Below are 13,018 nucleotides of genomic sequence, written 5' to 3'. Positions count from 1 at the left end.
ACGTTGACGCTAGGGGACGGATCTGTCTGTTTAGGGTAAGTTTTTTGAGACAACACCGTCTCCGAGCTTTCGTGACGTAGCTTCTTAAGGCTAGCAGATCTATTTCGAGTGAGTGGCCCTTTGTGATTCGGTCGATAACCACTCTGGTTTGTGATCTGCCTTGTTATCATTGAGGCATGACGAGCTTTGGCGTTGACATTCGGGGACGGATTTGTCTGTTTAGGGTCAGTTTTTTGAGACAACACCGTCACCGAGTTCTCAGCATGTAAACATTGCTCGTAGCGTAGTTTTTTAAGGCTAGCAGATCGGTATTCATCTGTATTTTTTTTGTTGATAGATTTATCTCCAGGCATAGTGTATTTTTGTGTGTGTGTGGCGTTTTAAACTTATGAATGGTTCACTGTCTGTATTTGTTCACAAAATGAAAATAAACAAAGAAGAAAGAAAAAAAGTTTTGGTTTTGCTTCGTTTGTGATATGTGTTTTCGTATCCGTAAGTGTGTCCTGTGATTTTTACGTAGTTCTGTAAACATTAAGATGCATGTGTAGTTCTATGGGTATCAAAACGTATATATCATTGTGTACACGTTCAAGTGTATGCGTAATTATTCAATATATGTACTTACTATTTTGTTCCATTTCTTTTTTTTTATATAGTTTGTAAACTTTCCGGTGTTGGTTTTGCGTGTGTGATCGCACGTGTTTCATTGAGACATCGTGCATAGGAGGTCCTGTGCTTTGTATTGCAGTGAAATTTCATTTTTTAAGATTAAAAATATTCTTAAAAAAATTATCTTCGTTAAAAGACCGCTTCCTTCAAATCTTCCACCGGTTCTTTTGGCTAATTCCATCGATGTTATTGGATTAGATATGTTTTTGTATAGGGAGCCCGGTGTAGCACATCCATGTTGTTCTTATTATTATTATTATTATTATTATTATTATTATTATTATTATTATTATTATCATTATTATTATTATTATTATTATTATTATTATTATTATTATTATTATTATTATTATTATTATTATTATTATTATTATTATTATTATTTTTATCATCATTATTATTATTAATATTGTTATTATTGCTGTTGTCATTTTCTTAAAAATTTTACCATCGAATTTAATTTAGTGATCGGAAAACATCCAGTTAACAATTCCGACAAATGAGAAGAGATTTTTAAGCATCAGACAATTCAAATATTCTTGTGTAAAAATAAATTCTTTCAACAAAATAAACATCGTGATGATAATGACGATAATGGCGAGGACTGCGAGACGACAGCAACAACAGTAACAAGAACAACAAAAGCCAACATCCACAACGGCAACAGCAACTGCACCATAAACATCAAGATTAATGATGATGATGATGATGATGATGATGATGATGATGAACATAATAATAATAATAATAATAATAATAATAATAATAATAATAATAATAATTCTCATATCTAATAGAGACAATGATTCGATAGAAATAAGTGAAAATAAAAGAATATGATAAAACAAAATAAACACATAAAAACATGTGCATGAATAATAATAATAATAATAATAATAATAATAATAATGATAATAATAATACTAATAATAGTAATAGTAATAGTAATAATATTTCTCATATCTAATAGAGAATAAGATTCGATGATGGAAATAAATGAAAAAAAAAAAAAAAGAAGCATGCAGTAAAACAACATAAAACAGTAGAAAACAAATAACAAAGAATGAAAATAAATCTTAAAGCATGAAGAATATCTTGAAAATAAAATTCTATAAAATTTCGGCACAATTATTGATCTTACTGCAAAGCTAATTACACTCGTTTGAATTTCACTTTACCATTTTTGAAGTAAGTTTTTAATCAATATTTTTTTTTTTGTATTGTATTTATTGTTTGCTGTTGTGGTTGTTTGTTTTTTATAGTTTCTTCCAATGATCGATCTTGTTGATGGCTCAGCAAAATTGGGTGGTAATATTCTTCTTTTTATGTAAGTAGCGATCATATTAAAACCATTTGGTTGCCTGGTGTTTCTTTTCATATTTATTGCCCAAAATTGCAACTGAATGTCTAAATGTTGAGTTATTAGCAAACAAGATTGTTAGCAAGGAGCGTACGTTTCTTTTTTTATGTAATGTTTGTTGTGAAATCCGTCGAGGTGTAAAGGGTGGTAGGTGGATGCTTATACATTCAAACCTATATAGCAGCTGTCATACATAATTATGTTTCGCTGTCAATATTCTTCTCTCTCTCTTTCCCCCTCTCTGTTTCTCTCATATATATTTATGTGTGTGTGTGTGTGTGCATGCGTGTGTTTGTGTGTGTAAACGCGTGAGTGGACATGTACGCACGAACAGTGTTCAATGAAATATATTCATGTAAAATAATTTTGAACACGTCCAAGTGCACTCGCGCCTGAGAAGACCTTTTGCTGCGGAGTTAATCCCGGGAGGAAACTAATTCTAATTTGATACATATGAGGACAAAATATGGACCATGGATGATATTATTTGATCGCAGGACGCATGCGTTTCTGTGTTGCTTCTCTTCGTTAATCACCCATTTCTCGGTAAGAATGAATAATGTTTTTTTATCAAAACAGTATACAGGGCGTATGCTTGTACGCGTATAGCTAGGTGAATTTACCATTAAATTTCATTTTAGAGGGCTGTGAATGATAGACGTGGTTTTTCCCCTCCCCCTTTCTCTCTCTCGGTATATGTATATATATATACATATATATATATATATATATATATATATATATATATATATATATATATATATATATATATATATATATATATATATATATATATATATATAGAGAGAGAGAGAGAGAGAGAGAGATCGTTGTTGGATTTGGTTCGCAAGATTCTTTATGTAAGTTCGTGTTTTGAAGCATATTCTGTTGTGTCTGGGGAGAGTCATTCTCTTTTAGTGCTTTATAATTTAACATACTCACCAGTAAAGTTCCCACTCATTTACTTATTTATGTTTCTAAAATTTTCGTTGCGTCTTGCAACCTTTTCAATAGTTGTTGACTCTGTCTGTTATTCAAGCTGCGATCTTTTTGTTTGTTTGTGCGTATGTGTGTAGGTCAGTATGTATGTATGTATGTGTATGTGTATGCAGGGATTTTATATTCAAAATAAAACTGCTCTTACTTTTAAAAATAGTTGTATTGATAAATGAAAAAACACCATATTTATATACGTTAAATAAACCCTGATAAAAATACGGTATATTTATTATAAATCTCAATAGTAAGATCTATCTTCCTGAAATCAACTTTACTTGCATATGTAGACACTATAAGCAGGTTTAAATTCTTAGGTTAGAAGTTTCATAAAATTAACCTAATAATTCATATCGATTAATATACGGTGGCACACTTTCAAACCTACTGATTCGTTTAAGCTTTTGATTATGTGAAGATCTAACATGTGGCTTTTGAAAGATCAAATAACTCTTCTTTCTGTGTAGTTGAGTCGTTTATTTGTTGAGATTCTGTATTCATAAATGAAGCTTATATTCATACGTTAACGGTTTTCTCTCTGCTTATCCCTTATTCCTACAATAAAGAAATGTTGCACTTTTGGAACAAGTTCAAGAATCGTTGCTGCCAAACGCTTAGTAAACTTCATGCATTTATTTGAAGTATCTAACATTTAGTTGAATTTAACTCCAATTTCTAATCAACGGTAACTTTTGCCAAATTTTTCAATAAGGAAACATTTTCTCCAATCTCAATGATTTTAATTCAATCAAAACAGTTTCTCAGCTTATTTTCTTTCACGACTAATTCAGTTTCTTAACGAATGTAATTACACGTACAACCACTAAATGATTTCAGGACACCTGTACTTTAGTCGCCTTCTAAATTTTATTTATTAGCATGTCAGAGGAAAGCGAACATTAATTGTAACCTATAGAATCTCGCTCACAGCTCATTCTGCCGTTAATAGTAATATAATATTCACACAAATATTGTCATTAGCATTTTGCTTGACATGTTTAATCATTTGTGTATTGTAAGAAATAATTATAATGTGAGAGAGAGTATGGTTGTTGGGACGAATGGAATTTCATGCCTCCGGGATCGATAATATTAAGTACCAGTCATGTGCTGCGGATGGCTACTGTCTCTCAAAATTCCTGGCTCAGACTAAAATCATCATTATCTTCGTCATCATCATCGTAGTCAGTTAACATTTACACCATCATCATCATCAGCGGCATTCTCTTTGTCGTCGTCATCGTTGTCATCATCGTCTTCATCATCATCATCGTCGTCTTCGTCGTAATGATGATGATGATCATCATCATCATTATCATCATCATCGTCGTCGTCGTCATCATCATCAGCATCATCGCCGTCATCATCATCGTCGTCGTCGTCGTCATCATCAACATCGTCGTCGTCACCATCATAGTCATAATTATCATCGTCATCATCATTGTTATCATCATCATCATTATCATCTCCATCATCATCATCATTGTTTTCATCATCGTTGCCTTCAGCATTAGAAATGCAATTTATATTATCATTCTTTCCTGCATTTTTTCGGTTACATTTCTTGAAAAGTTTAAAAATTGTATTTCTGAATTATAACCTCCACCCCCCCCCAAAAAAATAAAATGCACTCAAATGATTAATCACATCATTATTTTTTCTTTCTTTTTTGCCATTCATGTGGCAATAAAGGCAGTGAGCGGGCAGATTCGTTTGCACATCGGACAGAATTCTTCAGTCACATTTCTTCCAGCTCTTTATCTTCTGCATTCAAATTCTTCCGAGCTCGACTTTAGCTTTCATCCTTCCGAAATTCGATGAAATATGTACCACATGAACACTAGATCGATGTAGATAAATCGGCTTAGCAAAGCCATGTGTTAAATGTAACTGCTGTCACTATTGCTGTTTATGTGAGAAAAGTGCTGTTGAAATATTATGGGAAATTTGTTGATTCATGTTCGAATATACACTATGCCTAAATGAAGTCACTACATTACTCCCCCTCCATAGAGGTTCTAAGGAAATGAACCGAACGATCTAGGAAGAGAAAGAAATGCATTGTTTCGTTTTTCATTTGGTCTGTAAGATCTTTAATGAGAACTCTTATGTTAAATTATACTTTTATCTCTTGAGAGCCCTTACAACAGTAATAAGCAAGGCCTCAGTTTCACTACTTTATTATTTATTTGTCAAATGGTTAACTCTTCCTGTAATTAACTAATTTATTGATTGATTAACTATTTAATTAATTTATTAATCAGTTAAACAAACCCAAAATAGACCTGGAACAGACCTGAAGCAGAGATGACATGTACTAAAGTCGCGAATGGAGACGAAATAACGTTGATGAACCTGATTGGTTGATTAAACGAACGATTACAGGGTGTGGCTTGTTTCTTTTGTATTTGCTGAACTTATCTCCTGAACCGTCAGTTTATGAAATACAATAACTGTACCACGATATCTAATTTACCTTTCATCCATTTGTTTCAGTCGATAGACTGCGGCCATGCTGGGGCACCACTTTCAAGAAACTTTTCTCGAATGAATCAACCTCAGTAGTTTTAGGGTGCTACTTATTCTATTGGCATATTTTAACGAACTGCTACGTTATGGTGATGTAAACAAACCAACACGGGCCGTCAATCAGTGTTGGGAGAGGGACAAAGACAGGCACAGAGACACAGACATATATATACGACGGGCGTCTTTCAGTTTCTCGCCACCAAATCATCTGACAATGCCTTGGTCGGCCCAACACTGTAGTAGAAGACACTTGCTCAAGGTGCCACGCTGTGAGACTGAAATCGTAACCACGTAGTTTGGAAGGAAACTTCTTACCACACAGCCGTGTCTGCATCATCAATCACACAGTAAAGCACATTGCTCAGTGGTTTGGTTGACTCACTCATGATCACAATATAGTTTTTTTCGTTTCCGAGACCGACTAGTGCCTTGTGTTCTCAAGGAAAACGCTTCATTTCATATTGTTTCATTGCATGCAGCTATATACGAGTAACCATGTAACATCCTGGCCTCACATTCGGGACGAATACATAGATATCGATCACTTCTACGCTACGGAAATAGGGTAACCAGCCTTTGATTTTTATACTTGAGGCAATAACATTTAAGGGTTCTTAACGGCACTGAGGATAACAGTTACTCTGAGAAAAATTACTAGTAATATTTTCTTGCCGAGTGTTAATACCTCAAGTCCACTGTCTTGCTTTCGACGAAAGCTATAAATCTTTCATTTATAGGACATATTTACTTAGAGAATTGTGTAGGTGTTATATGTATATAATAAATGTTTTTTATTTTCTTTTGCAAATAAACCATCGACGTCACGAGCATAGAAGAACTCAGGAAAAGGAAAACAAAAAAGACTGACAAAAAAAAACTGTTTAGAGTCGGAACAAAGCCAATTGTGCCGAGCTGAGAGAGTATTTGATTAAATTAAGCCTATTATGTTACCGCTACTTACTTTGTTCAACCTTGAGGATAAAAGTACAATGTAGACCTCAGGAGATTTTTCTATGTAGAAATATATATCAATATTAATCATTTAGTCGCCTTTTTTTCTCTGCATGGTGTCGATGCATGCATGTATGTATGTATGTATGTATGTATATACGTATGTCTATATATATATATATATATATATATATATATATATATATATATATATATATATATATATATGCATATATATATGCCTGGATGTGTCTGTATGTATGTACATATATATACATACATACATGTATATATATATATATATATATATATATATATATATATATATATATATATATATATATATAAATATATACCTTTCTCTCTCTGTATATACATACATATGCATACATTCATATACACTCACATGAGTTTGGTTGGACAGATACACATGTATATATACATTTCTTTTTTAATCAATTGAAGTTAGAATATGAGTTTCATGCTTGGCACATAACGCATATATATATACATACGGGTGAGTGTACAACGAGAGGAGGCACTCAACACATTCGGTGGGTAGATATATTATTATTTAAAACTGTGACTAGGAGCCATGCAACTTAAAAAAATTTCGTAGGCTCCTTATAGGGATCTAGTCCGATCAGCTAGTTTCCTATAACGAGCCAAGGGCAATTAATGAGCCTGGGGTTGAACAAAACTGCTTAATAATAATAATAATAATAATAATAATAATAATAATATTAATAATATGGCACTCTTCTTTTAATTTTGACTCTATATCTTCAGGAGGAGTTACCTCAATCCTTTCTATATAAACGAAAATGAAGTAGATTGACAAATTTATTTTTTGAACCAGTGGAAGACACGCAAGATGTCGAAATATTGTTCACGAGATAGCAAATGGCACTCTTCTTTTAATTTTAATAATAATAATAATAATAATAATAATAATAATAATAATAATAATAATAATAATAATGTTAATAATAATGATAATAGTTAGGAGAGTATTGTAGTTCGCTTGAAGCATTGTATATTGTTTGTAAAGAATAAAAAGTTTTGAATGGTACAACAATGCACTATAATACAAAAAAATGGACTATATACCTGTTGTAATTTAGTTATCTATAATAGTGTTTAGTGGTTTGTGTACTCGGCTGACGACCTTAACGTCCTCATTTCGATTTCCGGTAGCGAGTTGTGTCCTCGAGCGTGTCACTTTACTTCACGTTGCTTCACGTTGCTCGATTCCAGTCAGATAGCAAAAAAATAGTTTTATCTGTAATTCAAAGCATCCGCCTTGTTACATTCTGTGTTGTGTTGTTAAACCTCCCTTAGAACTATGTTATGGCTGTGCGTGTCTGCGGAGTACGCAACCACTTGCACATTAATTAATTTCACATTAATTCATTTCTATGGATCAACTAGAACACTTGTTGTAACAGACAGATGGATCCTTATAGAGTCAAATTCGAATGTAGCGCTTAGGATGACATTTGCCGAGACATAACTTTTTAAAAAGAAAACGTGCGTCTTATATGCCATCAATACACTTAACTAAATAATTAACTCGTGGAGCGATTACCGTAAGTCTTTTTCTCCGGTGAAGTTTACAGATATCCAGATACTTACTAATCATATCAGCGTTAATTTTTCTGCCGACAACAGATGAAAGATTAAGATTATTACATATTTAAAACGCATTTACAGTGAGGATAATTTGTGAATATTTTCCAGAAATCATATAGCTTATATTTAAATCTTTATAAAACCCTTTCGCAGTGCAGGCAAAGTGACTCGCAAGCTAGACTGGTCTGTTCAGCTAAGTCTAAGGTTGTATAAAAAATAGTTAAAAGCTATCATCCTGTCTGAAGAGATGCTTTAGTTCTTTTTTTTTCTGATTAAAACTTGACAAGACTTGTGATGAGTATAGTTTAATAAAACTATTTTGACAACATGGATGCAAAACCCAGATTGTAAAGAATACTTAATTTAAACATACACACACACAAACACGCAAGTATATACATACATACACATGCATACACATACACCGATTCACACTTTGATATATGCGACAAAAGGAGTATTAAATTAAAATAGCTATCTGTGTGTCAAACTTAATGTAGATATTTCGCGAAAGGCAAATTGAATGCGGGAATAATAACTCTTAAGGACACACTGTGTTTATATATATATATGTATATACATATATATGTGTGTATATATATATATATATATATATATATATATATATATATATGTACATATACACACATTTGTTTATATACCTTTTAATTTAGCATTCATTTACTTCTCATAATACTATATCTTCCAGCTTCGCTTTCTCTCTCTCTCTCTCTCTCTCTCTCTCTCTCTCTCTCTCTCTCTCTCATTCTCGCTACACACATGCACACACACACACACACACACACACACACACACACACATTTGTCACTCCTCAGCATAAATTTCTATATTTTATTTCCTTCGTAGCCTCCAATTTATTGAATTTATTTGATTTTTAATCTTTACTTGTAAACTAATTACCTAATTAATATAAATTAAAACATATTTTTCCTTCCTGGCCTGCAAACCATTAATTTTAAGCTAATTTTCTGCACAATCCCATCCACTCTACAAATATAAATTCCCACCCAGAATAATCGAAGAGTAATTTAGAATCCATTAATTTTACAAATTACTTCGACAGATAATTGTGTTTACTTTTATTTACAAGATAAGCCGGTTAATAATGAATTTCCTGAAAAAGCTTTCCTTTTCGTTTCCATAAGCTATAGCTGCACCAATAAGTTGTTTAACTTAAATTGTTTCACAATATTGTTTATCAATTATTTTTATAGCTTGAATCTCACTTATTCATCTGCTGAGTTGCATTTCGTACACCCAACCGTATATTCTCTAAAATAACTGCAACAATTAATACACCTTTATATTCTTCTACTTAAGATGCACCTGAAGACATGGGAATCAGACGCACTGAACAAACGCCGTTAGAGAAGATCTTCTTACCAAGCCCTCTCTTTGAGACAGCTTCAAACTTTGAGCTCCAGACTTTGAGGCAGCTTCAGTCAACATGATGAAGGGGGAAAAAGATCCCAGCGTAGAAAAATGACTCCACATCCATTTCGGAAGATGCTGATTCCGAGAATGGCAAGAAAGAAGAGCAAGATGGCTAATGAAAATATGGTAGCAGCAGCGCCAAGAGAGCATCGTACTTATTCTACAAACGTGCTTTTGCTTGAAGTAGAAACTAGGAGAAATAAGAAGTGTCTGCTCATCAGGGCCGAATCACCAACTGGAAGACACAATGGTATGAACGGTCATGCGCACTCGCACACACACATACATGCTTATTCATGTATATGTACATATGTATATATGCATGCATATTCATGCGCTCGTGCACATGGGTACTTTCACACGCGCGGATGCATGAGTGTACATGCACATAACAAGCTTTGGTGATTGGTAAGTGTTGGGGATTAGTAATTGGCGGTCCTGCTGATAGGGTTGGTTGGTGACGGTGACACTGTTGGTAGTGAGAAGCTAGCAATTTACCAGAAGGGCATATCTCTGCTGACAGTAATAATATGATCGTATTTCTTGTTGATGGATACTGCGGGTTGTTGGAGGAAATGCAATTTTACTCGGAAGCAGAGCTGGCAGTGGGGGGTAGAGGTAGAAGGCTGCCGGGTTTATATGGTGGTAGCGCTTTATTGACAATAGTCCACTTGATGCTGGGCGTTTCATCTTTCTTGGAAACTACGGAGTATCCTATACATATATATATACTCTTTTACTCTTTTACTTGTTTCAGTCATTTGACTGCGGCCATGCTGGAGCACTGCCTTTAGTCGAGCAAATCGACCCCAGGACTTATTCTTTTTAAGCCTATTACTTATTCTATCAATCCCTTTTGCCGAACCGCTATATTACGGGGACGTAAACACACCAACATCGGTTGTCAAGCGATGTTGTGGGGACAAACACAGACACACAAATACACACACAAACATATATATATACATATACATATATACGACGGGCTTCTTTGAGTTTCCGTCTCATTCCCATATATTCCCATATATATATATATATATATATATATATATATATATATATATATATATATATATATATATATATATATATATATATATATATATATATATATATGCACTTATATAACCAGTGTGAAGGTGCAATGGCCAGTGGATAGGGCAGCGGATTGGGCATCGTGAATGTTTATTGAGCGGAAACACCTAAAGCTCCACCAGGCTCTGGTAAGGGGTGGTGGAGAACCATGCTGTATTCTTTCACCAAAACTTTTTCTCACGCTTTTTTCTTGTTTCTCTTGTACCTGTATTTCAAAGGGCCTGCCTTGTCACACTCTGTGTCACGCTGAATCTCCTCGAGAACTACGTTAAGGGTACACGTGTCTGTGGACTCTCAGCCCCTTAAATGTTAATTTCACGAGCAGGCTATTCCGTTGATCGGATTAACTGGAACCCTTGTCGTCGTAACCGACGGAGTGCCACGATAATACACTCAATGTAAGTATGATTTACATTCGATCGCTTGTTCCGGCAAATAAATATAATGAAAGAAATTATAAAAATAAGCTTGCTCTATATGTATTTGAATACTGACAAGACACGTTAGAAAATCTTTAACGCAACGAGAAAGAAAATTTCGATTGTGTGACTACGTCTAAAGTAATTAACATTTACTTTAGATCTTTGTAAAAGAAATTCAAATTTCAAATAAAAAGGAAAAGTGAGTTAATCAAACTTTACCCCCTATGATGCTAAACATTATTTATATTTTTACATGTAAAGTTATCTTACATTTTTATACAAGAAAATAAAGATTCGAAAGACTTCTTTACGGTTTTTCTGAAATCACGGAGTGTTACATGCACAAGTCAGTATTTCAAATGGAAACTGTAAAATTGAATAAGTTTAATAAACTTTCTACTGCAAAGTAAAAAATAACAGATATACAAAAATCTGAATGCAATGGAGGTTTGAGAAAATATATGAAATATTTAAAAATATATGTTTAAATATTTTATTCTGTATATTAGGATACAACCGATTGGTAATATTTCTGGCTAGAACCAACTAGAGATGATATATTGTTGCTATTGTTTTATTTGTTCCCATATATATGTGTATATATATATATATATATATATATATATATATATATATATATATATATATATATATATATATATATATATATATGAGAACAAATGCCATGATTGATCGGTAGACACTAAACCATTTAAAAAAAAAATTCTCTCACTGTTTATTTCTGTGTTCCTTTCTGTTGAAGAGCGTTGGCTCAAAACGTAAAAGACTCACTTCGCGAGCGTTAAACTAATACATTTGTTTGTTGATTACACACCCATCTTCGTCTTTTCTTTTGCAGTTTTTGTAATTTCCAACAGACTATATATATATATATATATATATATATATATATATATATATATATATATATATATATATATATATATATATATAAAGAGAGAGGGAGAGAGAGAGAGAGAGAGAGAGAGAGAGAGAGAGAGAGAGAAAGAGAGAGAGATAAAGAGAGAGAGAGATAATAAGTAGAAAGATATAGTTTTAACACGTAAATACTGAACAGTATATATAAAGGAAAAAGAAGAGGATGAGGTAATTTAAAATGAAATTATGTCAATTATGTCTCTCGATCGCTAATTATAGCCAAGGCTGACTGCATATACTGACATCACAGTGTTGGGGACTAACATATAAGTTATGTAAGAACAAAGAAAATGGGGCATAGGAATGCTCAAGAAAAAGTTTGAAAGGATTGTAAAGCACACTTGTTCAGAGATAATTCAAAATATATGGACAAATCAAATATAATCTGCCTTATATTGTTGTGAAAATAAAATAAAAGAAATGGTTTATACGTGACGCGTCATATTGAAAGCCAACAACGGCCAAAACCATAGTAAAATCTGATGACAAAATTAACCTCACAATGAATGAAAAATTTCGAAATTTGTTTCACAATCAGGTAGTCTCAGTTCGATTCCAGTGCATGATCATGGCCAAGTATATATTACCGTAGCTACAGATCGACCCACATCTAATGAGGGAAATTAGATAAACAAAAACTTAGTAAGTTAGATGAACGTATTTTTTGTAGCTGGTATTTAAAAGGTTTCACCGAGTCACAAATTCAGACTGATTCCATTTGAGAAATACATTCACGGTAAATCTGTCTAAGGACTGTTCACTGTCTTACATAATAATTCAATAAATATATTGTTCAGTTCACCAAACAAATGAATGATCATCGTCGTTATCTAAAGATGTTCATTTATTCCATCATTACGTGACAGATTTGTGGATTATCTATAATTCTAGAGACGTGAAAAAAGTTTGTAAATAATTTTCAAGCAAGCATCTCATTTCTAATTAAACAACTTTTTTGTCTCCCCTCTTC

The sequence above is a fragment of the Octopus bimaculoides genome, chromosome 3, assembly GCF_046866305.1.
Source record: "Octopus bimaculoides isolate indiv1 chromosome 3, ASM4686630v1, whole genome shotgun sequence".
NCBI classification, from domain to species: Eukaryota; Metazoa; Mollusca; class Cephalopoda; order Octopoda; family Octopodidae; genus Octopus; species Octopus bimaculoides.
The sequence above is the reverse complement of the archived record's forward strand: the minus strand, read 5'-3'. Positions refer to the sequence as shown.